This window comes from Branchiostoma belcheri, unplaced genomic scaffold, assembly GCF_001625305.1.
Source record: "Branchiostoma belcheri isolate BF01 breed outbred unplaced genomic scaffold, Haploidv18h27 scaffold145, whole genome shotgun sequence".
NCBI lineage: Eukaryota > Metazoa > Chordata > Leptocardii > Amphioxiformes > Branchiostomatidae > Branchiostoma > Branchiostoma belcheri.
The window spans coordinates 32226-56236 of NW_017802880.1; the positions used below are offsets into that span (position 1 = coordinate 32226).

Genomic DNA, 24011 nt, shown 5'->3' on the forward strand with positions numbered 1-24011 from the left:
ACAATAATTACCTGTTGTACAAAAAGGCTGACATGAACAATTGTTAACGTGTGCAAAGGATCCGTATTGCGCAACTATCAGTGTTCTATTTCCATACCTTGCTTGGACGGGCGGATGGACATCTCCAGAGTGTTAACGGACAGTGGCGCCTCCATGCGGAACAACTGCAGCAGTAACAAATTGACTGGCAGCACGGTCAGGACAGTCATGAGACTGATGTACAGCTCCTGTTAACACATAACCAGGTTTGGAAAATCAAGTTACTTAAAACAGTATAACTTACTTCATAATGATACCAATTACGCTCATCCTCAATTACTGCTGACTGCAATTCCAAAAAAAAATAATACTTACACAATATGAAAAACTTAAACTGTTCTCCAACTCAAAATTTGACTCACCAGAAATTTTCGACTGAATGACTCAGTCTTCCTCAGCTATCTGACCCAAATGCTGTGGACACGTGATATCGCTCAACCGGGGCAGGGGGGCGATATCGACTTCAGACAACCTTTGACCCTTTGCTGACGTCACACGTGGGGAAAATCACGTGTCCACAGCATTTGGGTCAGATAGCTGAGGAAGACTGAGTCATTCAGTCGAAAATTTCTGGTGAGTCAAATTTTGAGTTGGAGAAAAGTTTTTCATAATGTAATTTACCAACTCAGATGAACTTTCATGCAAATACTTACACAAACGTATATCCAGCAAACCCAACGCTTCTAGCTCTTTAGACTGAGAATATCTCCGTGGAAATGATATAGTAGACACTTATCCTTTTCTGATCAAAATGATAATCCCATAGGTGGAGTTAGGGACGTTGGCGCACTTTTGCACTTTTGTCTTACATGTTTTTATTTTTTTTATACATGTATATCTATTTTCAAGTGGCGCTGGCAAAATAAGTTGCTTAACTTGAGTGCAGCGCCAGTTTGTCTTGTGAATAAAGCATCAAACATAAAAAATGATACCAATTAAGCTATTTTGTATCAAAGCACATGAAAAAAATACAAGGTGATTTACTTATGATAATAAAACTTGATAACTACAAGAGCCGCCTTTGAACATAATTAATTACCAAAGATAATAATACTACATGAAAGTAACAAATAACAAATATACACAATTTAAGCAAACAATACAAAGCACACATACTGGGGACAAACTGAATATAACTAAAAGCGCTGGTCCTAACCCCACAACCCAATTACATTCCAGCTTAAGGACTGAAGTGCAACTACATGTTGTAATCAAGAGGGTCCGAAACGGTGTGTCTTGTAATGAAAGTTTGAGTAAAACACGTAATTTCACAATTAATTTTGAACGAAAAACAAGGGATAGCTCTCTCACGATGGTGGCTTCTATAAGAACAACTAGATGTAAACGCAAATGATATAATAATAATTACAAAATGCAAATAAGTAAAAAGTACGCTTAATTGAAGAACATTTATTTACCTGTATGGTGAAGCGAACAAACCCCAGGTTCAACACTCTGGTGTCGGCAGTTGTGTTTTCTGCCTTGTACCACATGGCGCTGGATAGCATCATGGTGTTCAGTAGAGTAAAGCAGCAGGACAGACGCCGGGCCTTGGTGAAGATTGAACCTACTCCGCACAAAGACACACATGAAATACGTGTAGGTAAGGTACATTTAATAGCAGTTTTTGTTGATTTATTTTTAAGAACTGGTGTTCAGGTTTAGATTGAACAACCACGCACACAACCGTTGTTGTTGTTACCTTAAATTTTTCATTTCATTATTTTCAATGATAGTAACTAATTATGCTTAAACATATCTATTTTCCTTAACGGTGCTTAGTCATGGTATATTGGCTTGCACACTCTGAACATCTGGTTCATATTCTGTTGAGCTGAAGTTTGCAGTCGTGTCTGGTAAAACGTTGCATCGTAATTTCGGATGGGGAGATAAAGGTGGCCCCATGAGCTTATGGCGTCAATCCTCTTCAGTCAAAGATCCCAACACACTTCTTGAGAAGAGTGACCGGATATGCCTGGCTAACTTGAAATGCGAGCTGTAGCGAAGCCGCTTTGTACCAGTAGCTACTCGAAAAAGAATCATGCTTCACCTAGGTTGAGAATGACAAACGAATCAGCTTAAGCTTTGGTCCCGATTGGAGAAAGGGGCCCTGCCGGGTAGTCCCCGAGCTGTTTTTTTGGCACTTTCGGACGTGACCACTACGTGGCCCGGTGGGACACCCCGCGGCGACCGGGCTGCTATTTTTTGGCCCGGTGGGGACCCAGGAAGAATTTAATTCTGACTTAAATTCTACCCGGGCCCCGCTGACAAAAAGACGCCGTGACCTCATCGTGAGAACACCGAGAGGTACTCCTCCGGTTGCCGGCAGTCCACCGGGACTAATTTTGATACGTCACAGACAAGATACACACAATAAGGGCGTGTACTTCGTAAGACCGTGTCAAAATGTGTGACGTCACAGATCAGATGATCATAACAAAAGCGTTAACTCTGTATTAAGTGCATGGGTCAGTACAAGACATCGTCAGAGAAGCTGTCGGGTACCTTCTAGGTGACTGTCGGAGACCGACCAATAAGGGTGACAAAATGCCACTGAAGGAAACTTTTAATTGTGACCACAACAAGCCGGCCGGGTCTACATCCCTGACGGGCACCGGCACAATTGGGACCGAAGCTTTACCCGGTGCTGCTACAAGGGCAGACGTCCAGAGCTGTTTATCGTAGAACACATCTCTGGTGGCCTCATTGAAGACATTGGTAAAGGATGTCAGCTCCTCTTCGGTACTTGCGTGAACCACCTTCTGCACTTCACCGTCCCCCTTTTCTGTTGATAACCAGTCATTGCAGGTGAAGTAGGATCTGGAAGTAAGCATGGCGATTGGTTAAGTACAAATGTACAAAGAAGTTCTTTTTCTGTGATAGGAGTACAGAAGTAGCTGATAAAACAAAGCAAACATGCCAATTCAGGTCTTCATTGATGAAGCAAAAACTCAAATATGCTGTAAAGCTCACTCGCGTTGCTGTTCACAATGGAAGAGGAGTTGTTAGTTTTCAATGCAAGCATTATCAATTCACAAAAGGTTTTGACCAATGGTAGTAAATATCAGCAAAACTTAATGTACTGGCATTTACTACTAATGGTAAACTTTCGAGCAGTACAATGATCTTACAGGTCACACATTACATTCAACCCATCCAACATGCCAAGATAGGATAAAAGACGGACCTGAGGATTGTTTTTTGTGTAGCACTTCGGAAACCAAACTGGCATAAACATTTGGATAGGTGACTGTATTTTTTTCGCGTCTTACATCAACCAACATGCCAAGATAATATCTAGGATGAAAGACGGACTTGAGTATTGGTGTAGCAACAAACCACACTGGCAGAAGAGTTTGAATAAAGAGGTCGGTTTGTGTATTATGTCTTTAGCGTCTTACACCACGTCCGTTTCTATATCTCTGACGACAAAACTTCCGAGGAACCAGGATGCCGTGTTGCCTTCCCCAGAGTTATCATGCCAGATGTGCAACAACAGCACTTCTCCAAGTGACTCTCGCACAGGCATGATAAAATGCAAAGTACTTCCACGAACTAAAGCCTGTAAGTTACCAACGATAAACGAAATAATTTCGTATTATATTACTTTGCAATATTACAATGTTTTTCTGCTGTTGACTTTGAATATATACTTTTATAAAATATAACTATATAGTATAAGTATAATAATAATAGTAATATATAACTCATATATATATACAAAATACATCACAATACATACATTGTATTTTTATTACAAATGAGATGTCATGACATGACTTGTCATGATATTCATATAAAATTAATGATAGATACTATGCATTGTTCATATGTTAGCATGATTATCATGTGTATCTTTTTTTTTTTAATTTGAAAGAATTTCCACAAAAACATCCAACAAAAAGTAATTAATTCAAGACTCTAGCACAAATATATTTTGATAAAAAAACAAGTACCCTTTACATTGTAAACTGAAGCTTATTTGTATCCAAAAAAAGTAAAAAATTATGATAAAATTGTGAATGCTGAGAACGAACGAAGCTATATAACACCGACCTGTCCTCCTGGGTTCAGCATCTTGACTGGAGATGTGGCCTCTGACCCGAAGAGTTGGAAGCCGATCCGTGAGGTAGTCCCTGCCCCGAACATGGACCCGGTGGTGACCGTGAGTTGATAGACATGTCGTGCAGGCATCCTGTCAGGAGGGACCAGACTTACTTTGCAGAGCGGATTCGATTGATTCTTCGCTCCCTCGCTGTCTTTAGTAATGGGGCTTATCCGATGGCCTACACGACGACGAATAGTCATCTGATAAGGATGTATGAAACAAAAACAACTTAGTACATGTATTAAACTTATTTAGATACATCAATCTGGTTTCATAATTCATCAAAGTTCCCAGAATTGATATTGACTTTTGATGTTTTGTTCCTGATTATTTAAATTTTTGTAACTTGCCTCGATATTAGTGTGATTCAAGAGTCTTACTTGCAAAAAATTGTTTACTATCGTTATTTTGTATAATGTATAAGCTATTATTACTTTTTGTCTTGTTGTTTTTTATTTGTACAATGTGACATACATGTTTTGTTTATTGTCTTTTTTGTTCTGTTACAACCAATACTTAAAGTAAAAAAAAAGAATTTGGCATTTTGATGCAAATATTCTTCATGATATAACTAAATGAATTGACAAAGCAAATGCATAATGTTTACCTTTACCCGTTCAAGCCTAACCTAGTACTTTAACTGTTTATTCTTTCTCAAAAAGAAACACATACTATGTATGGTGAGCAGGCTCTCCAACTCTGCTCTGCTAGTACATGATATAACCCAATACCGCAGGATCTTGCAACAGCACAAGTTGCCATAGTGACAGACGTCTGGGCCAGGTCATTGACTTTATTTGTATGGAACGGAAAAAGAAGGATAAGCTGAGCAAAACAATATATTTTCAGATAAACATGATAACCCAAGCAGCTAATGCTGATGTTAAAGAATAGATCGACTTGAAGCTTACCCATACACGGTGGAAGTCCACACACAAGAAAACCATGAGAAGGTGGTACAGGATGAACTCGGACACCACGATGGAGAACACTACGGAGTTGTCGCTCAGGTGCAGGAACTTCTTGAACGCGTTGGCAAAGTTGATGGAGTTGGGGAGTGGAAGAGTCATGGTCCCCACAGAGACCTTCCACTCGTCCATGTGGCACTTGCAGCTTATGGCCCCATTCTCAAGATCTATGTCAGCCTGTCGTGGGTTCAAAGGTACATGGTGAAAATTGATGCAGGTCTACGTAGGTTTTGGTTTTTCTTTTAGATAATTTTTCTCCAAACCTGATCAAGTTTTGTTGTTTTATGTATGTATTTTTCTGTAATTTTGATAATGCTTTCTAGTTCCGTATTCATATTCATATTCACAATCTACTGAGGCAAGCCAAATACTTATTATTGATAAAAGGTAATGACGACCACTATTTCCGCTTGCTGGCAACTGACTAATTCAGTCTATTCATTACAAGCATTGCGGAATCTTGCACCAGAGTGCTCGCAATGTTAGTGCCGTATTCAGCCAGTCACAAATATGCTAATTAAATGCTCATTAATATGCAAATCAGTCACCACCAAGTGAACAATCTTGAGGACGCTATTTTGTTTGTAGTTTCGCATGAACATGGCCGCAACGTAAAAAAAGGAATATATCTTGTCCGCAGGCCACCAGGTCAGGTTCAGAGACTAGGTAGGTAGGTCGTCAAACAATTATAGCATTGCGATAATTATTGCATTAAACTCTAGTGACTTACGTTGCAGCCCTCCAGCCTCCATTGTTTCTTAATGTCATTCCAAGACGAGCAGCCTACAGCTGACATCGACAGGGTGTAGTCTTTCTTGCTCAGGATCTGAACGGTAGGCTTCTGTTGACGACCATGGGCCGAGTTCTCCGGTCCTGGGGGATTATGTACAATGTAGTCGAGTCGCATTTGTTTTCATAATCTTTACAAAAATTATCACAGTTGATTTATTGGTATTTAATATAACCAAAGTGTTGTATAATTATACTGCTAATGAAGCAAAGAATGAGACTACTGGATAATTACCATTCTACAATTAAACTACATGTGCCCCTACATGCCGACCCTAAGCCATACACTATTACGAGAAGACACAGTATAAAGTGTGAAATGCATTCTATAGGACTAAAGGCATGTACTGGATAAAGAAACGTTATCACCGAAGCGACAAACTGGACAAAGTGTTGTATTCAGATATACTAGGGTCGTGGGGTCGTGTGGCGCAATGGCAGCGTGCGCGACTCGGAATCAAGAGGTCTCGGGTTCGAGTGCTGACATGGCACCGATCTTGTGCCCATGGGAAAGGCACTTTACACGATTTTCCCCACTAGACTCAAGTGAAAATGAGTATTGTCTGTCCAGTATTCATTTCTATGTGCGGGACACAACACCAGCAACAGCTGCCTGTGTTCCGCGTGTATTGTATTGTTGCAATTTCAATAAAATAAAAAAAATTAAATAAAATTGAGATTTCAAGGAAACGCACCAAATTTCTGCACTCCAACATATAAAACTCCGCCATGGTCAGTGGTGTTGGGAATGAAGGACGCTGAAAAATTTTTCCCCCTAAGCCAGGCCTCGTAGCTGTCTTCCGTAATAACTCTTTTCTCGCCATACTTTTCTGCAGTCGGAGGAGAGCCGTACGAGATGTACACGTGAAATGTCGCTTCTACATCCCACCAGTTCATACGGATAACCGGGATGACGTTATCAGCTGAAACATTGAAGGCGTGGTACGCCATAGTCGTACCGTTGGCGTTCTTTCCCCCTGTTCTTGGTCTTTCTGCCGTTTCTTCTGGTGTCTGTCTTCTCTCTCTCTTATGCCATTTGTGCCCTTCAAATGGCATAACCAGATTTACTTCTTTGCTTTTGTTCAGGGTTTCAGAGTTCTTCGAATCGATGGTAAGAAAAATCACCGATGACGAGATGTTTTGTCCTCCGGTCGATTCACTCCATGAATATGGGTTCTTCTTGAAAACTGACATCTGTAAAAACCAACAATGCAGGAATGTATTGGTCAGTATCATAAACTATGTCAAGTCTATGATCCCGGGATAAAAAGACTAACGGGCTTTGATATCTGTTACACAATTAGTGCTATTACATGCATATCTCTCCATTTTATCAAGTTTACTAATCTCCACCCTTGAGTGGCCAATGGATACTGTCTGGCCAATGGATTACTGCCTAGTCAATTTGATACTGTCCTTGTGGCCACCTAAAGCCTCGGTCACAACCCGACGTACGTTTTTTTTTGGGAGGCTACGTCTGCTACGTTTTTTTCTGAAACCGTGGGGAAGGAGTGGCATCGACGCACGTCACTCGCACGTCAATCGCACGGTTTCGCAAGGTGTAAGAGTGTGATCTGCACGCCACGTCTGGCCGTGAGCGGTTGCGAGCATTATTATTTTATTGTACGTTGCGCAAGTGGTAAGTGAGTTGTACGTGCTTACAACCTACGATCTCTGTGCGATTGCAACTTTACCGTAAGGAGGCCGTACTCACACGTGCGTCTTTCGTACGGCACGTTCGGGGCACGCGCGTCGCCTGTACTCGCACTCACGGGTGGTGAATCCGTAGACCGCACGCAGAAAAAGTTTTACATGCACTTAAAGTTCTACGGCGTGTCTGCGTGCTCCCAAATCCTTAGGATTTCGTACGGAGATGGTACTCACCACGCACGGATGCCCTACGTTTGCCCACGTTTTTGCTCGTAGACAGCACGCAGAAGCACGTACGGCGGGTTGTGACCGAAGCTTAAAGATTTGCCTGGAGACTACGACTTTACAACATGCTAGGATATAATGACAGCAGGCATTGCAGCTGTCTTTCGTACCTTGACATCCCACATATCGTGTGCCTTAGCGCCAGTTGTGGGTGGAATAGTTGCCAGAATATCTCCTGAGCCGAGGAGGAGCTCTTTGTCGGAAGGCAATCGTGCAACATCCACAGCGACGGTTTCTGTTTGAAAGCTTGATTGGTATTCTACATTATCGGGCTGCAACGCCAGCAGTGTATCGGCTACCTGGTCCAGAGATGCCACTATAGATTGCGAGGTTTTCCGTTGCTTAATAAGATAAAAACACAAAAAAGGGAAAAAAGTTATTTCCTTAAATGTTGGAATATTAGATGTTGGAATGTTAGATTTAATATTGAGACATTTTTTAAATAAAAATCCACGTTTCTTGCTCTGAAATTGACATATTTGTATGTAAGTTCACTAGTGTCCCCTTGATTGTAGGTATGGTTGTGAAACGTCTTTAGAATAGGTTACTGTGTTTTTGTTGTGTGAATAAATATCTTATTCATCTATCTAATCAAAATTACGACCAATAAAATACATTTGCTACCCAGGCAGCCAAGCTGCTATTCTGGGCAGCTCGTTTAATAAAATATAGACATACGCAATATAACTTGTATACATATGACTGAATTAAACTTTTATCGGATTCCAAATTTTGATATGCAAACATTAAAGCTTGAATGAAAATTTTTAGATATATAGTGTATAAATAGTTGATAAATATATAGTGAATAAATAGGTTGACATATTCTAAACACTTGATTTGACTTGATTTACTAGGGTGTATAAAATGATGCAGTCCTGACTGTCCAACTTGGCTGGGTGCATTTTAACCCTATCTAGACCGGGGGGGGGGTGGCTAAAAGTGCCCGCGCCAACTTTGACGTCACATAGCGTCTGAACGGCTAAACGGTAAATTAACGTCTGAACGGTAAATTTTTTCATTAAAAATACATAATTTATGCTAATTTAATGACTTCATTGGCCAAAATCCAAGATGGCGGTCCATATCATTAAAACAGGTATATACGGGTTATTTTCCTTAAAATTTCATCAATACTTCCATTTCTTTTTTTCAAAAAAGGTTTATATGAAGGTCTTTAGTAATGTTAACAATGTATTTTAGGCTTTATACTGAAAAAAAACAACTATGTTTGAAAATTCAAGATTGATGATCCAAGATGGCGGATAGCTTAAATATGCATAACGTCATTATAAACACTTTTGGTAAAGTTGTGTTACATTATATATACCATTTAGTTTTCAGGGAATAACCTATCTAGACGGTTTTGTCCAATAAAATCACATCAATGACGTCATAATGACGTCATATTACGTCATAACGAAAGAAACTATATGTCAGTCAGTCTCATAAGACTATGACTTGCTCAAAACCAAAAAATAAATGGTCCATTCCTAAATACTAGTAACAGAGTCATGAGTCATCAAATAATTATAATACAAAAATAAATGTCCAAAGTACAAGTTAGAATCCATTCATTTTTCCTGGGGCCTGCTTGGCAGCAGTGGCAGCATGTCGCCGGCGCGCACGTATGTCCTCTCGGACTTCCCACTTCCCACGAAAGAAAATAGATATGATAAAAAATTATTACTAGTACACCATCCTCTGAAAATTTGGTTGTCATACGACACACCGTTCGCGAGTTCTGAGGGGGGGGCACCAAGCCCTAAAAAGCCTGGTCTAGATAGGGTTAAAGGACTAAACCTTGATAACTGGACAATATACAATAAGAACATTTATGTGTGAACAGGGTTACTGTAGTTATACGAAGACGGTATGTGTTACTAACCTTAAAACCGTAATATCCGTGATAAAAAAAATAACGCTACAAATCTATCTTAATCTTACCGTGTCTTCCTTTTCCTTCTCCTTCTCCTTCAACATCTTTAGCTGCTGCCTCGGGGAGAGATCAGTGGAACTTGTGTCGATAAGATGAGTTTCTAAGTCACTTGGAGGTTGCATTTCCTGTTTAGGTAACACATCGATGGCTGCTGAAGCCGTCTGCACCAAGGCTGTAAAAAAGAAAATAAAGGCAACTCATCCCATAGAAATAACTACATTATTAGTTCATATACGTGGCTAATATTTCAAGCGAATGGGTATTCATTACCTTCGCCAAGAAGGTTATGTTTTCAGTAGCGTTTGTCCGTCTGTCCATTTGTCTGTCTGTTTGTTTGTGAACAGCATAACTCAAGAAGATTAGTATATATTGTCATGAAACCTAATAGGTGGGTAGGTCTTGATGAGACATAGAAATGATTTGATTTTGGCCCCCCTGATGGCTTTTGTTGGTACTGCAGCTGAATTTCCGGTTTTGATATCTCGCGATCTGGACATGCTAGGGTCACGAATTTTGGATGGCAGATAGCTCTTGGGATAGAAAAGAAGTGACATGACTTTGGGTCCCCTAGCAGCTTGGTCTGGAACTGCAGGAGCATTTGTTGAATTTTTTCGAGGGATGATAACTCAAGAACCTGTCAACGGATTGTCGTGATTTTTGGTATGTAGGTAGCTGAAGTGATGCTTCACATAATCAAATGACAATTATGCAAATCAGGAGCTAATTTGCATAATTAATGAGGACATTCTATAAATGTGCTTTGTTCGATAATAGGACTATGAAACACTTGTGACATGTAATTCAGAACGAAAAAAACATCTGAGGATATAGATTATGTAAATGAAGACCTAATTTGCATAATAAATAGGATTTTTTTCATAATTTCATAGTTGTAACTGCTGGGAATTTCATACTTGCCACATTTGGAAGTTAAGTAAAGGCGAACAACAATAAACATAAATTATTTAAATCATGACCTCATTTGCATAATCAATGAGGAAGTGCTATAATAGCCTTTTTGTTAAGATAAGACTGCCATTGGGTGGAGAATATGATCAACTGATGTAATCCATGGTAATGAGGCATTTATTTTTTAAAATGAATGATTAAAATTGTATAATTCTCCAACCGCAAGGGTTAACATCATTTGGCGAAGGTATGAGATCGTGGAACTCTTGTTAGTAAGAAATAGAAGTATGTATTGCGCGATAATTGTAGTGGGTACAACGTACGGCAACATATACATAATATAGTTAGGTATTGCTAACATTTATCTAACAGTACAGAATAGATCTAAGAGTTTACATTTCTTTAACAAACTGCTATACCCGAACAAGTCCGAACATGCGCCCCGACGTTGTACCATTGGGAAAGGTACTTTACACGACTTTCCTCACTTCACTCAAGTGAAAATGAGTACCTAGCTTCGGCTAGGGACGTCCCTCGGATAGGACGTTAAATGGAGGTCCCGTGTTTGGGAGAGCCACACCTCACGCACGTTAAAGAACCCACCACACTTATCGAGTAGGGGACCTTCCCGGTGTGAGTGGTTCAAACATTACAGTCTGGTCTCAGGTTTGACATCTTTGAAAAGGTGATAGTCACCTGTTATGTCAATCCTTCCACAAATGTGGTAAATCGTCATAAATAAATAAATAAATAAACATAAATAGATAAGAAATGAACTAAAGACACTCAAATTATACTACTACAACCCTAATGATATTAACATGAAATAGGGTAGTAGAATTAAATGGTTAAGAGCTGAGAAGAGTAGGGAAAAGTGAAATAAAGAAAACTGACAACTTTTGTCAAATTACAGTAGACCTGATAGAATGAGACTTTAAAAGAGATTTACTTGAGGTATAGCCAGTTGCCGCCGCGCCGCATGCCTGCGAAGCTGGTTTGTTACGCCGAAGGGCGGTTACACCGACTATACAGATACAGATTCTCACCATTGGCAATGGTCTCCATTTTCTCTACCGATACTCCCTGTGATCCTCTAGCGGCAGAAGCAAGCTTGTTTATGATCCCTGCAGTGGTTTGCTGCCCAGAAAACATACAAAATTAATGTGTATTATGCCTGACAGAAAATATATCAACCCTGATCCAATTTAGAATGTAGATGACGTTAATTTCAGTTTGTGGGCAGTTATGATGTATTACTAGGACGAACACAAAAGTAGAGTTTTAGTTATTAGTCGTAATGAGTAATTTTACCTATTAAAAGCCCCAGTCACACATTTTATGACCAGCTGACCAGTGGAACAGTCCGGCCAGATTTAGACCCTGTCTGCCTTCTTTTTATACGGATTGAAATAAATTTGAGTTTAATTTGATTCAAATTTGACCAAAGAACACATTCCGAAAACTGACATACTGTATCAGTTTGCGCGTGTTCTGCTGACTTGATTTGATTTGATTTGATTTATTAGGCTGAATAAGACATAGGTATATAGCCAGGACTGCCCAACTAGCCGGAGGCTATTATAAAGGACTAGCCCTCACAACAAGAACATAAACAATTCGGAACAGGTAACAGGTAACAGTGTCGGTTACACTACAGATAAACATAGTATTACTATTACATAACAGATGTTGCGGCCTAACGTTAACAAGCTATGAGATCCGGCCTAGTCGTCGTGTGTTTACTACAATTACATTGTGTACTATATTTACATGTCAGGTTAACATACTATTACATAACAGGTGTTTTAGTATACCGTTACGTTGGGGTTAACAGGCTATGAAATCTGGCCTAGACGTCATGCATTTACTATAATTACGTTGTGCACTATATTTACATTGTCAATACAATTCTATTGAACTCGTACAGTTTGACTAAGTAGTCGTCGTCACGTATTTATCAAGTATTGTCCATAGTTTGTTTTTAAAGGAGCTGACTTACAGTCAAACACCCGCCAAACCATGTCCGACCCTCGCGAACATTTTGAAACATTCGGCTGGCGTATAGTAGCCGACCTTGCCAAACACCAGCCAAGTTTTCCCCGACCTACTCCTAACCATGGTTGCGGGGCGTTCGGCTAGTTTTGGGGAGGCCAAATTAGTGACAGGCGTTTAAGCTTACCAGAACTGACGGTGGTATTTCGGACTCGGTGGCATCATCAGGCTTGATAATTTCGTTGATGCTGGACGTCACTGCAAGAATGTCATCTGGTTCTATCACTTCCGGCAAACTTTGGTCCAGGCCTTGTACAAGCTGCTGAAGCTATAAAGCGTTTGGGAGATTGAAATACATGATCAGATGGCAAAAATCAGGAGCTAATTTGCATAATTAATGAGGAAATTCTATAAATCTGCTTTGTTCGAAAATAGAACTATGAAACACTTGTGACATCACTTGTGAGAACGAGAAAAACATCTGAGGATATAGATTATGTAAATGAGGACCTAATTTGCATAATATGGCAATTTTTTATAATTTCATAGTTGTAACTGCTGGGAATTTCATACTTGCCACATTTGGAAGTTAAGTGAAGGTGAACATCAACAAACATAATTTATTCAAATCATGGCCTCATTTGCATAATTTATTAGGAAGTGCTATAATAGCATTTTTGTTAAGATAAGGCTGTCATTGGGCGGAGAATATGATCAACTGATATAATCCATGCAAATGGGGTTCTTATTTTCAAAATCAATGATTAAAATTGTATAATTATATTTGTCAACCACAAGGGTTAACATCATTTGGCGAAGGTATGAGATCGTGGAACTCTTGTTCGTCATGCATTCGTCACTTGTACAGAATGGCAGGTTCCATGGAATTGGGACCTGAATTGCTCTGACAATTACATAATTGATTGATTAATAAAAAATTAGCACACATTAAAATCATTATACGTCATTAATTATTAATATGAGATACGTTAAGGTCGTTCATTTAAAATATCAGATTTACACACAAGTTACAGGCAGGATAAAAGATCTTTGAACAGTAAAGTAAATAAGTAGCAATCTCAGTTCTCATACAGTAATCGCACGATATGTGGTATTGCACTGTTTTTAAATCGTTCAGTTCTGGCAGTGACAGTGTTCAGTTTGTAGCTAAATCTAATGTCTCTACCGCTGGTCTCTCCTCGAGTAGGAGGCAGTTTCTATTGGTGGGGGGAGGGGTACAAACTCAGACACGTTTGGGATTGTGGCGGCACAACACAGTATTAGCCCTATGGGGATTTCTATAGTTAAGGGCCCAAAATGACTCACTTCGACTCACTGAAAATCATAGTAGGGTGCACAAGCAAGGTTCAGAATTTTAATATGTTCAATTTCAGGGTATAGTGTACAAAATATGTGAAAATGAGCTTAGATTTGCCCGCTAGTTCTCTTCTCATGTCCTCTTTTATTAGCGCCACTGCGGAGGTCATGGAACTGCAGCCGACGCACAGTACTAGGCGGGACAAGTATCCAAGTGCAAATCTACACCGACTGAACACGCACCATAATTCAAATTTTACAGTCTCAAAACTCACGTTTTCCTCTAACATTTACCACAGGTTCTATCTCAATGCCATGCACAGAACAATCTCTGCACCCTTCTCTAGTATTGTGCAGCACTACTTTGTGCCCGGACTACTTTTGACTACGGGGTTCGCCCATAAATACTGTGTTGTGCGGCCTTGTGTCCTGCTGCAAAAGCGCCTCCTATATCTTTTATATATATTGTCGCGAGAAGCAGTGCTTGTTCTTTTGAAGGTGCTGTACCTTTTCAGCTGGATCTTCCGTAGTTCGTTTGGGAGATGTTGTGTATTTCTTCATGTCTGAAACTCAGATTCAGATATTATCCAATTCAAAAAAATACAAAAAGGTTGATGGCATATTACAACTTGCACACTACCTGGTATATAAAGATCTATTGTTAACAGCACAAAAGTGTAGGTATCAAAATACGAGTACGCTTAAAACAGCTGTCAGTCATGTTTGTTTACATTCTGGTAGATTGTGGTGGCACCACAAACTGAATGCGCCTCGTCTGGGCTGTTTTAGCACAAACCATAAATGTCAGAAATGTGAAATAATTGCACAAATATACTAAAAAGTGAAAGTAAATTACAATCATACAAATATTTTTTCTATCATCTAATATAAATTTCGATTTTGTTTGCAAAAATGTTACATAATGCTCATTTAATACTTACCCGACAAAGGTGTCTTTGAGCTAAGGGGAGCTTCAGTTGATTTTCCATTGGATGTTACTGTGAAAAAAGTAGAGTACAGGTAGCTACTAATTAAGTAGAAATATGAAGGGTCAATATATTTGTATAATTTATATATACATATCTATTTCGTGTATTATAAGCCTTGGTCACAACCCGCCGCACGTGCTTTTTGTCCGTACGTTTTTTGGGAGGCTACGTCTGCTACGTTTTTTTCTGAAAACGAAGGGAAGGAGTGGCGTCGACGCACGTCGCTCGCACGTCACTCGCACGGTTGCGCAAGGTGTAAGAGTGTGGTCTGCACGCCACGTCTGGCCGTGAGCGGTTGCGTGCATCGTTCGTTGCGCAACTGGTAAGTGAGTTGTACGTGCTTACAACGTACGATCTATGTGCGATTGCAACTTTATCGTAAGGAGGTCGTACACACACGTGCTTCTTCCGCACGGCACGTGCGGGGCACGCGCGTCGCTCGTACTCGCACGCACGGGTGGTGAATCCGCAGACCGCACGTAGAAAAAGTTTTACATGCACTTAAAGTTCTACGGCGTGTCTGCGTGCTCCCAAATCCGTAGGATTCCGTACGGAGGTGGTACTCACCACGCACGGATGCCCTACGTGTGCCCACGTTTTTGCACGTAGACAGCACGCAGAAGTACGTACGGCTGGTTGTGACCGAGGCTATAGTCGTTAGTTTCTTGACCTTAGGCCATGTTGATTTGATTATATGGATGACATCCTCTGGGAGCCCCAAAACTGATGCGCGCGTGCGAATAAAATAAAGTTTTGCAAAAAAAAAAGTTGTTTTCATTATGAAATCTACGTGATCATGAGGGTAGAACAAATGGGACAGAATATGGTTTGGCGAATAATCTAATCTTCAAGTTCATTTCCTTAAAATTTCGTCTTTTTTCGTTTGATTTTGGCATTCTACGACATTGGTATAGTTTTTACTTATTTTTTTGTAACTTACGGTATATTTTTGCTCATTTTGCAACTGTTTTGTACGATTTACAGTATGGTTGAAAACTTTTTTTTTGGAAACGGCCGAAAATTCATGCGCGCGCGGATGTCATCCATATAATCAAATCAACATGGCCTTACTTCCATGTAAAGAATATCAAGTTAAACCGTTTCACTTCTGTAACACAGAAAATTCATAAAGCCTCAACTATGACTCACGTACAATGACAAATTTCATACGTGGGTACATACATATGTATCACAGGGCTAAGTAGATAACATAGATGGATTATCTTACTGTAGTTTGTTGAAGTCCATGTGCCTGTTGTTGCGTCGTCAGCCCCAGCAGGTTTAAAGGGCACTGTTTCTTGTGTAGTGGTTGCTACAAAAAAATGAAAATGAACATAGCTAAAGGCACCCCGGTTTTGATATAATTCAGTTTGGTATCTCCAATTTTTTTTGGCGAAAAAGGAAGTTTTTAGAATTAGTGTCTTATGTCTTTGTCTTTAGTTTGTCCTTGAAAAAAAATTAATAAAGTGTTGTTGATGAATAATGTATTTCGAATCTTGTAAAAAGAAGGGTAAATACGACATATCTTTCCTCGTCCAGCCTACTTGTGTACACAAAGAGTGCATATTTCTAAAATTGTTAACGTAAAACTTCCACAGTTTTTTTTTTTTCATTTTTATTTCTAACTGTCCAATACATCAATCTCACAGTGGCAGTACAGTGTAATAGAAATCAATCAATCAATCAATCAATCAAATGGTTTATTTGTAAACATAAACAAGAGCTCATAGCCATTGGCTAAATTGTGACTTGCTGTACAATTTACTTTCTTAGTTAACATTCCAGGTAGGTTTAACATTAAAATTATATTACATAAATATATGAAGTACTAACATTTACAGTATGTACATGGTAATAACAAAGATTAGAGGAAAGACTAAACATCCTAGTTAACCGCCATAACATCGTTATAAAAAATTGTATGGGAAAATTACAAACCAACAATCAAATAAATTTAATTTGTACGTACGTTCAAGGTCCTGTGATGTTGTCGACTTCTTCCATAACGGATAAGAAGTTGTTATAGTACTTCTCAACCTATCTGCTGTGGAGGCTTCAGTAGATGAGTCAGTGCTGACCTCGAATGTTGATATAGATCCTAAGTTTATGAACAGAGGCAATCCGAGTGTTTTACAAGCGGCACTGGGTAGAAACACACAGACAAGGGCTCATCCCTTGCTCAGTGGTGGTAACAAGATTTTGTTGTGGGCAAGTATGTATTGATTTAAGTTATGTTCGACGTTCACGAGCCACAAAGTATTGAGTGAGATCTCTTCTTTTGTAGTCATTATTTAATCATTTTTTTGAAAGGAATCACATTTTCTTGAGCGTATATTGATTTGTTATTCATATTTTTGTTATTATTTATGTCAGTTCAAATATTTGGTTACTGTTTTGGTACTTCAATTTTGTATTTATTGGAAAGTACATCAATTATTACTTTCATTTCATACATATTATTTCTATTATTTGACCTCTGATCTCCAATATCCTTTTTTTCTCTTTGATTGATTCTGTTTCAAGTTTGTTATAATTTCAGTATGATTTGTATGTTTTATTTATTAATATTGCTAAAAGCAATTATTATTATTATTATTGTTATTTCATTTAATGCTGTGGACTCCAGGAAGAAAAGTATGGAGTTGACTTGCATACTAATGGAGATCTAAATAAACAAACAAACTAGCTCTCATCGTAAAAGAGTCAATGATATATCAATGTAGGGCAAATTGTAATATAGATTTTCATCGGATTACAGTAAACAATTGCATTGGGCATAAGATAAAAAGTCAGACAGTTGGCTCGATTCTAAATAGGTTCTGTAAGAAACAAGAGGAGACAGTTCTGGTCCCGGGCCGGGGTTCGAACCCACGACCACCCGGGCATCAGTGCTTCATAACCAGACGATCTAACCACTCCGCTAAAAGGTCTAGACCCATCGGCCGGGTCAGTTGGTAGCGCCTATAAACCCCCCACTGTACAGTTCTACCCTATCGAAGTATTGCGTTAAAATTATTCTATTTAGATGCTTCAATGTAACGCCGCTCCTACTGTATCTGTAACAAAACATACAGTATACGGTATACCTGTTCTATTTGAATACGTGACGTCCACACTACGACCATACTCGCTGAAGGCCCCCATTTTGATGACGTATGTGGTTTCTGGTACAAGACCTGTGACGTTATAGGACGTTGTGTGCCCCTCGAGTCTAACATAGAAAAGTTGTCATTAATAAAATACGTCATTAATTATACATTCAAACTTGTAACAGTTTCAATAAGGTTTCAACCAATTAGCAAAAGGGATTTGTCAATTCTCTGAGAAAAGTCTATTCAAAATACAAGATACATTTTAGAACAGTTCTAAAAAAAGGAAACACTTAAAGTAATATTAACAAACATTTTCAAACTTGAAACTCATTATATTACATATGCTCTAATAGACTAATTGTATCATGAAAGTCCACCTGTGTTGGTACTTACATTGTTTAAAGTTAAAACGTTTGATCCAACACAAATAAATTCTCCCACATAGAGCTTTCGACCAGTCACTCTGGTCTTCCTCAGTAGACTGACCCAGTGAGACTTGTCACGTGGCTTCCTTTAAAGTGTGACGTCAATACTGGGTCAAGAATATTGGACACCGAACAAAACTACTTTCAGAGAGGGGTGAAAGAGGCTATTAGCATTAGGGCCCATCACCCTTCACTCAACTTCGAAGGGGACCGACATCGTCTACCAGATACCTTTGGCCCAGGGTTGACGTCACATTTCGAGGAAGCCACGTGACAAGTCTCACTGGGTCAGTCTACTGAGGAAGACCGGAGTGACTTGTCGAAAGCTATTAATACTAGTAGGTGACAGAATTTGTTTTTGATCAAAAGTTTCAACTTTAAGCATGTTATTTTCATGCATATAGATATTTTTTTTACCTTAGCAATGTTCTTGTACTGCCATATTCGTCTGAAATATCCAGGTCATAGGCTAGAACGTTAGCCACGGGTGATGTCCATTCCAGGAACAACCATGTTGTAGAGAACTTGGTGACTTGAAGATCTGAGGGTGGATCTGTGTCTAAGATATGAGAGAGCAAGATTATTATAGCATTCACTTCCAGAAATAGAACAATAAAGTACAGAAGAAAAGTCCAAAGTGATGTGCGAGGACGTTTATTTAGATATTCTGCCCTTAACTCCAACCTCTTCAGACTTCAATCAAAAGTAAGGATATAGATGTTGTAAGAAATTACTAAGGAATCTTTTTAGGCTACCAAGTATTTTATCCAGCCCAGGTTTTGGTAATGATATACCGTCTGTCAATAGAAAACGAAAACTATTGGTAAAAAAATGAACAGAATCTGATGTTGTAGTATATAAATATTATTAGGAGGTAGCCTTTATCATTTTAAATTCTGTCATCAACGATTGTAACTACACTACAAGAACACATAATTAATTCCGAACCCCTGGTGCCATGTGACTTTACCCCCCCCCCCCGTGTGGCGCTATGCATCCTGGGAAAGGGAAAACGGTTAATTCAAACCCGATGTGCCTCATTCACTTACCTGTAATAACACTTATGCTGACGGCGATGCTACTCCCAAACCTGCTAACGGCCACCACGTCGATGTCATACCGAGTACTAGGAACCAGGGCAGATAGTTTACAGCTGTCTACATCCCCTGGCTCCGTCTTGGAAGTACTCAGTCTTCCATTTCCTGTGTACGTAATGTTGTATCCGGTAAGGACGGCTTCAGGTGGTGACCATGAGATTGTGACAGAGTTCATTGACGTCTGGTCAACATACAATGATGTTGGGCTATCCGTTTCTGTATAAAAGGGCACAATAAAAAAAATGTTGACTTGTTATAATAATAACAAATTCCAGGAGACACCGGAAATGTTCTTAGGATGCTTGCACTTACATCATTCAAATCAATATATATTTTGGAAAAGGTCTAATGGCCTTATTTGAGTTCAATTTTATCTGATTTGATTTGAACCTTCAGCTGGCAATTTGACAGGTTTTTCCCCATTAAAACGAAACCTATATACCTTTATAGCACCTATGTTCGCTACTATTCGTTCAAGTACAAATCCTGAAATGTCTAATAAAAAATAGGGACTAATTGCTCATAGTCAAAGAGCCTTATGGGTTGTAGAAATGGTATAGTATTGATTAATATACATGCATTTAATCCACAGTAGCAATTCTATATTATTCTATATACAACAATAGTCAAAGAGCCTTGTTGGTTATAGGAATTGTATAGTATTAATCAATATACTTTAGTACATGCATTTAATCCACAGTAGCAATTCTATATTATTCTATATACAACAATAATTTTCTTACTTGTTACCACAGTAATATTCACTGCTGGTCCCTCGTTGTAGCTGTTTATGCTTGTGGCTGATATCACGTACTCTGTGGCAGGGGTGAGGTCAGTAAATGTCAGATCTGTTTGACCCGTTGGCACTACATGCAGCTGTGTGAACAGGCTCTCGGCTGTATCACTCCGCCCTATCCACATCCTGTGGCCAATAGCGAGTGAGTCGGTCCTCTGCGTCCACGAAACTGTGATGGACGTTTCTGTAACGCCTGTCACCTTGAAGTCCTCAGGTGGGGGCGTCACTAGTAGACAAAGGAAAGTCGCACAATGTAAAAAATATATAGAGAGAGCCCTTGCATATAAAATTCTGGCTTATATCTGCCAAGTCTTATGACACAATGAAGATTATGTGCATTCATTTAAGACATCCAACGCAATTTCAGTGTGGAAAAGATATTCTGTCTGATATTGACATTGAATGTCATTACTTGTCATCGTTTCATATTTGCAAACGAGTTTCTTGATATCTTGAGCACTGTCCATAATTACCTAGGACCAGCCTGCTATACAAAATAAGTAACTGTTTTCAGTCAGCGACATCGCATTTTTGCCTCACAGTTATCAATTACTTTATTGAGAGATTGAACAGGAAATTTTAAAATCCAGTTTGTTGCCCAGGGATTGGATGACTTTAATACCTTTAATTTAACTGTAATCATACTCACGTGTCGCGCAGGTGATTTCAACTGGCGAGCTTTCCTTATACATCCCAACAGCTACAAGCTTTATGCTGTATTCACGGTTAGCTAGGACATCTTGGAGCACTTGTTCCTCATTTTCCGGACCAAAGTCTGTTGAAATCACGTTGGATGGACTGTCATTTGAGAGGGTGTAGTTTACTCTGTATCCGATAAGGGGCGCTCTTGGCTTCATCCAGCTGATGACGATTGAATTATAGGTTGGTTTTGAGCACGTGAGGGACTGTGGGTTGTCCGTTTCTGAAACACAATGTTTCAGGTTAAGGTCCAAACCTGCACTGAATCGTACTTCTGAAAATCAAGTGATACGTGGAGCAAAGACACACATTTGAAGGCATGCACTGCTGGTCACGTGAAGATTCGGCCTCCATTGGTCAGAGGGCGATTAATATTCATGACCCATGTGGACGGTAAATTCCAGAGGGGCCAACATTTGAAGCTAGGACTGTACAAGCACAGCCGTACAAGGCACTTGTCCACATGGCCTGTGTTTACTGCATCTGTCACTAGTATTTTAGTAAGAATGGTATCTATGATTGAAATGCTAGGACGTTCAATACACTTTTGTATTTACTTTATATGTATATTCCAGCTTTAGGTCTTGCACTTAAGACATAACACAGCCAAATGATTAGGATAGTCTGAAAACTTACCAGTTATGCACTGGATTGTGACTTCACCACTTTCAGAGGTGGACACGACATTGCGAACTGTGACGTTGTATTTGGAACCGCTCTTCAAACTAGAAATGGTGACGTTGACACTTCTGCTGTCTTCTTCCAATGACGTCAGCAACTCTGTTGCTTCCACGTCATTTGATTCGTGCTGATACCAAATATGGTATCCCGAGAGGTAGGCGTAAGGGTATTCCCAATGCAGTGAAAAGGAGTTTGTAGTCTCCGACCTGCATTTTAAGTCCTCTGGAGGGAGTACTGATTGGAAAAAAAACGCATAAAAATCCAGACCTGTTTTTGGCGACGCCTCAGGGCCGAGCCGATAGTATAATATCGCATTACATTTAATTATACGTTACAAAAATACTGTAAAGTAGTTAAAACACAAATGCACAGCAAAAATAAATGCAAACTGTTCTTTATGTTCTTTATCCTTATGGAAAATGGTCTATTTATCGATTTATTTATCTGTGTACCTTCCATTGAATTGTTGATATTTTCTCTTACCCCAAATTCCGTAGAAGTTGAGTTCTCTGAGCCATGGCTGAAAGCCCTGGGGAGTCCGAGTGACCACGAACCTCCAATACCGCGCTGTTGCCTGGAACCCGCCGTACTTCTGGCGCTCTGTCGTCCCAGTTCGCCCGCCATTGTAGGATATGACGTCTTCCCAGTTGTAGGGACTTGCAGAACGCGATGTTTGCAAGGTAAAACCTACAATATCGTGGTAGGTGTCTCCGTAGTTGATGAACGCGATGCTGGTCAGAGTATGGGGCGCTGTGAGGTCTAGTACGATGTCCCACTTGCTGTAGTTCCTGTTGTAACCGCTAGGGTTCCAGTATGACGTAGGGTTTCCATCCAATGCTTTTGCGGCATTGGATGCCCCTCCGGCGGCCTGAACAACCCATGACGAATTCCGCGTCAGCCATGTACACGACACACACCCTGGGGGAAAATAATTGGTCCTTAACTCAGCTATATGTAAGTCACATAATACATTTACATAATCTATGCATTGTGATTGGCATTTTCACTAAAAAAATAAAATGAAAAATAAAAGCATTTTTTAGTGTAACACAGGATTTTTTTTCGATGCACGAGCACTGAGCGTACAATAAAATAGTATTTGTAAAGAAAAACAGATCAGATTTCACCATTAAATGCAAAGAATGTTGCATTATGACAAGTGGTATTCAAGAACATATTTTTGAATGGACAACGTTTTGGAATACAGATCATTGCACTATGTAATATTCCAAATCATGTTTTGGAATGCAAGAAAAGGTAATTTACTAGTACATTGTACATGTATTTTGATTTTATTTACCTGTTCGTATGTAGGCTTCTACGGAAGTTGGCCCTCCATATCTAGCGCTCTTTTTCTCCACAAACCAGGATGGAACTGTTCCCTTCTGGGACACCATGACATAAGACTCCCGGAATCCTATCATGAGAGGTCAAAATACGTTCATTCCCTCCAATATGATCGTTTTAAGTGTAAAGTAGCATCAACTGTGGTGTATTAAAAAACACAACAGTTGATGCTACTTTACACTTAAATTGTTCCATAGATATCAGTAGAATACATATTATTTTTGCACACACAAAAACGTCATAACCAGGGTAATCCACCCTAAGAATAAAATGTTTTTTTTTCTGTCACCTAAAGCTATCCTTCTACTATGCTCTGCATCTATCAGGGTGTCAAGATAAGGACAAATATGTCTAACAACGTCTTTCCTCCCCCCCTTTATATCATATAAGCCTAAGATTTTTGTGTAAGGAAACCGCAATTCAGCACGTGTGCTGCAAAGTAAGTTTTTTTGTTGTTGAATAAACCATTCTCTCTTATTACCTTCGCCAAGAAGGTTATGTTTTCACAGGCGTTCGTGTATGTGTGTGTCTTCGTCCGTCTGCGGACACGATAACTTGAGAAGGCTTAAATAGATTGTCTTGATACTTGGTAGGTGGGTAGGTCTTAATGAGACCTAGAAATGATTAGATTTTGGGCCCCATAGCGGTACTGTAGCTGAACTTCCGGTTTTGATATCTCATGATCTACACATGCTGGGGTGACGAAATTTGAATGGTAGGTAGCTCTTGTGCTGGGGAAGAAGTTATAGCCCCCTAGTAGCTTGCTCTGAAACTGCAGGGCTATCTGTTTGAAAATATTCAAAAGAGAATAACTCAAGAGCCGGTTGACGGATCGTCGTGATTTTTGGCATGTAGGTAGCTTTATATATTTATGTGACAATTATGCAAA

The 24011-nt window shown here is 39.5% G+C and overlaps 1 pseudogene; it reads right to left on the reverse strand.

Moving 5' to 3' along the window:
- Window positions 1-23172, reverse strand: part of LOC109464984 — a 41367-nt pseudogene extending 18195 nt beyond the window's left edge.
- Between the last annotated feature and the right edge of the window lie 839 nt (window positions 23173-24011).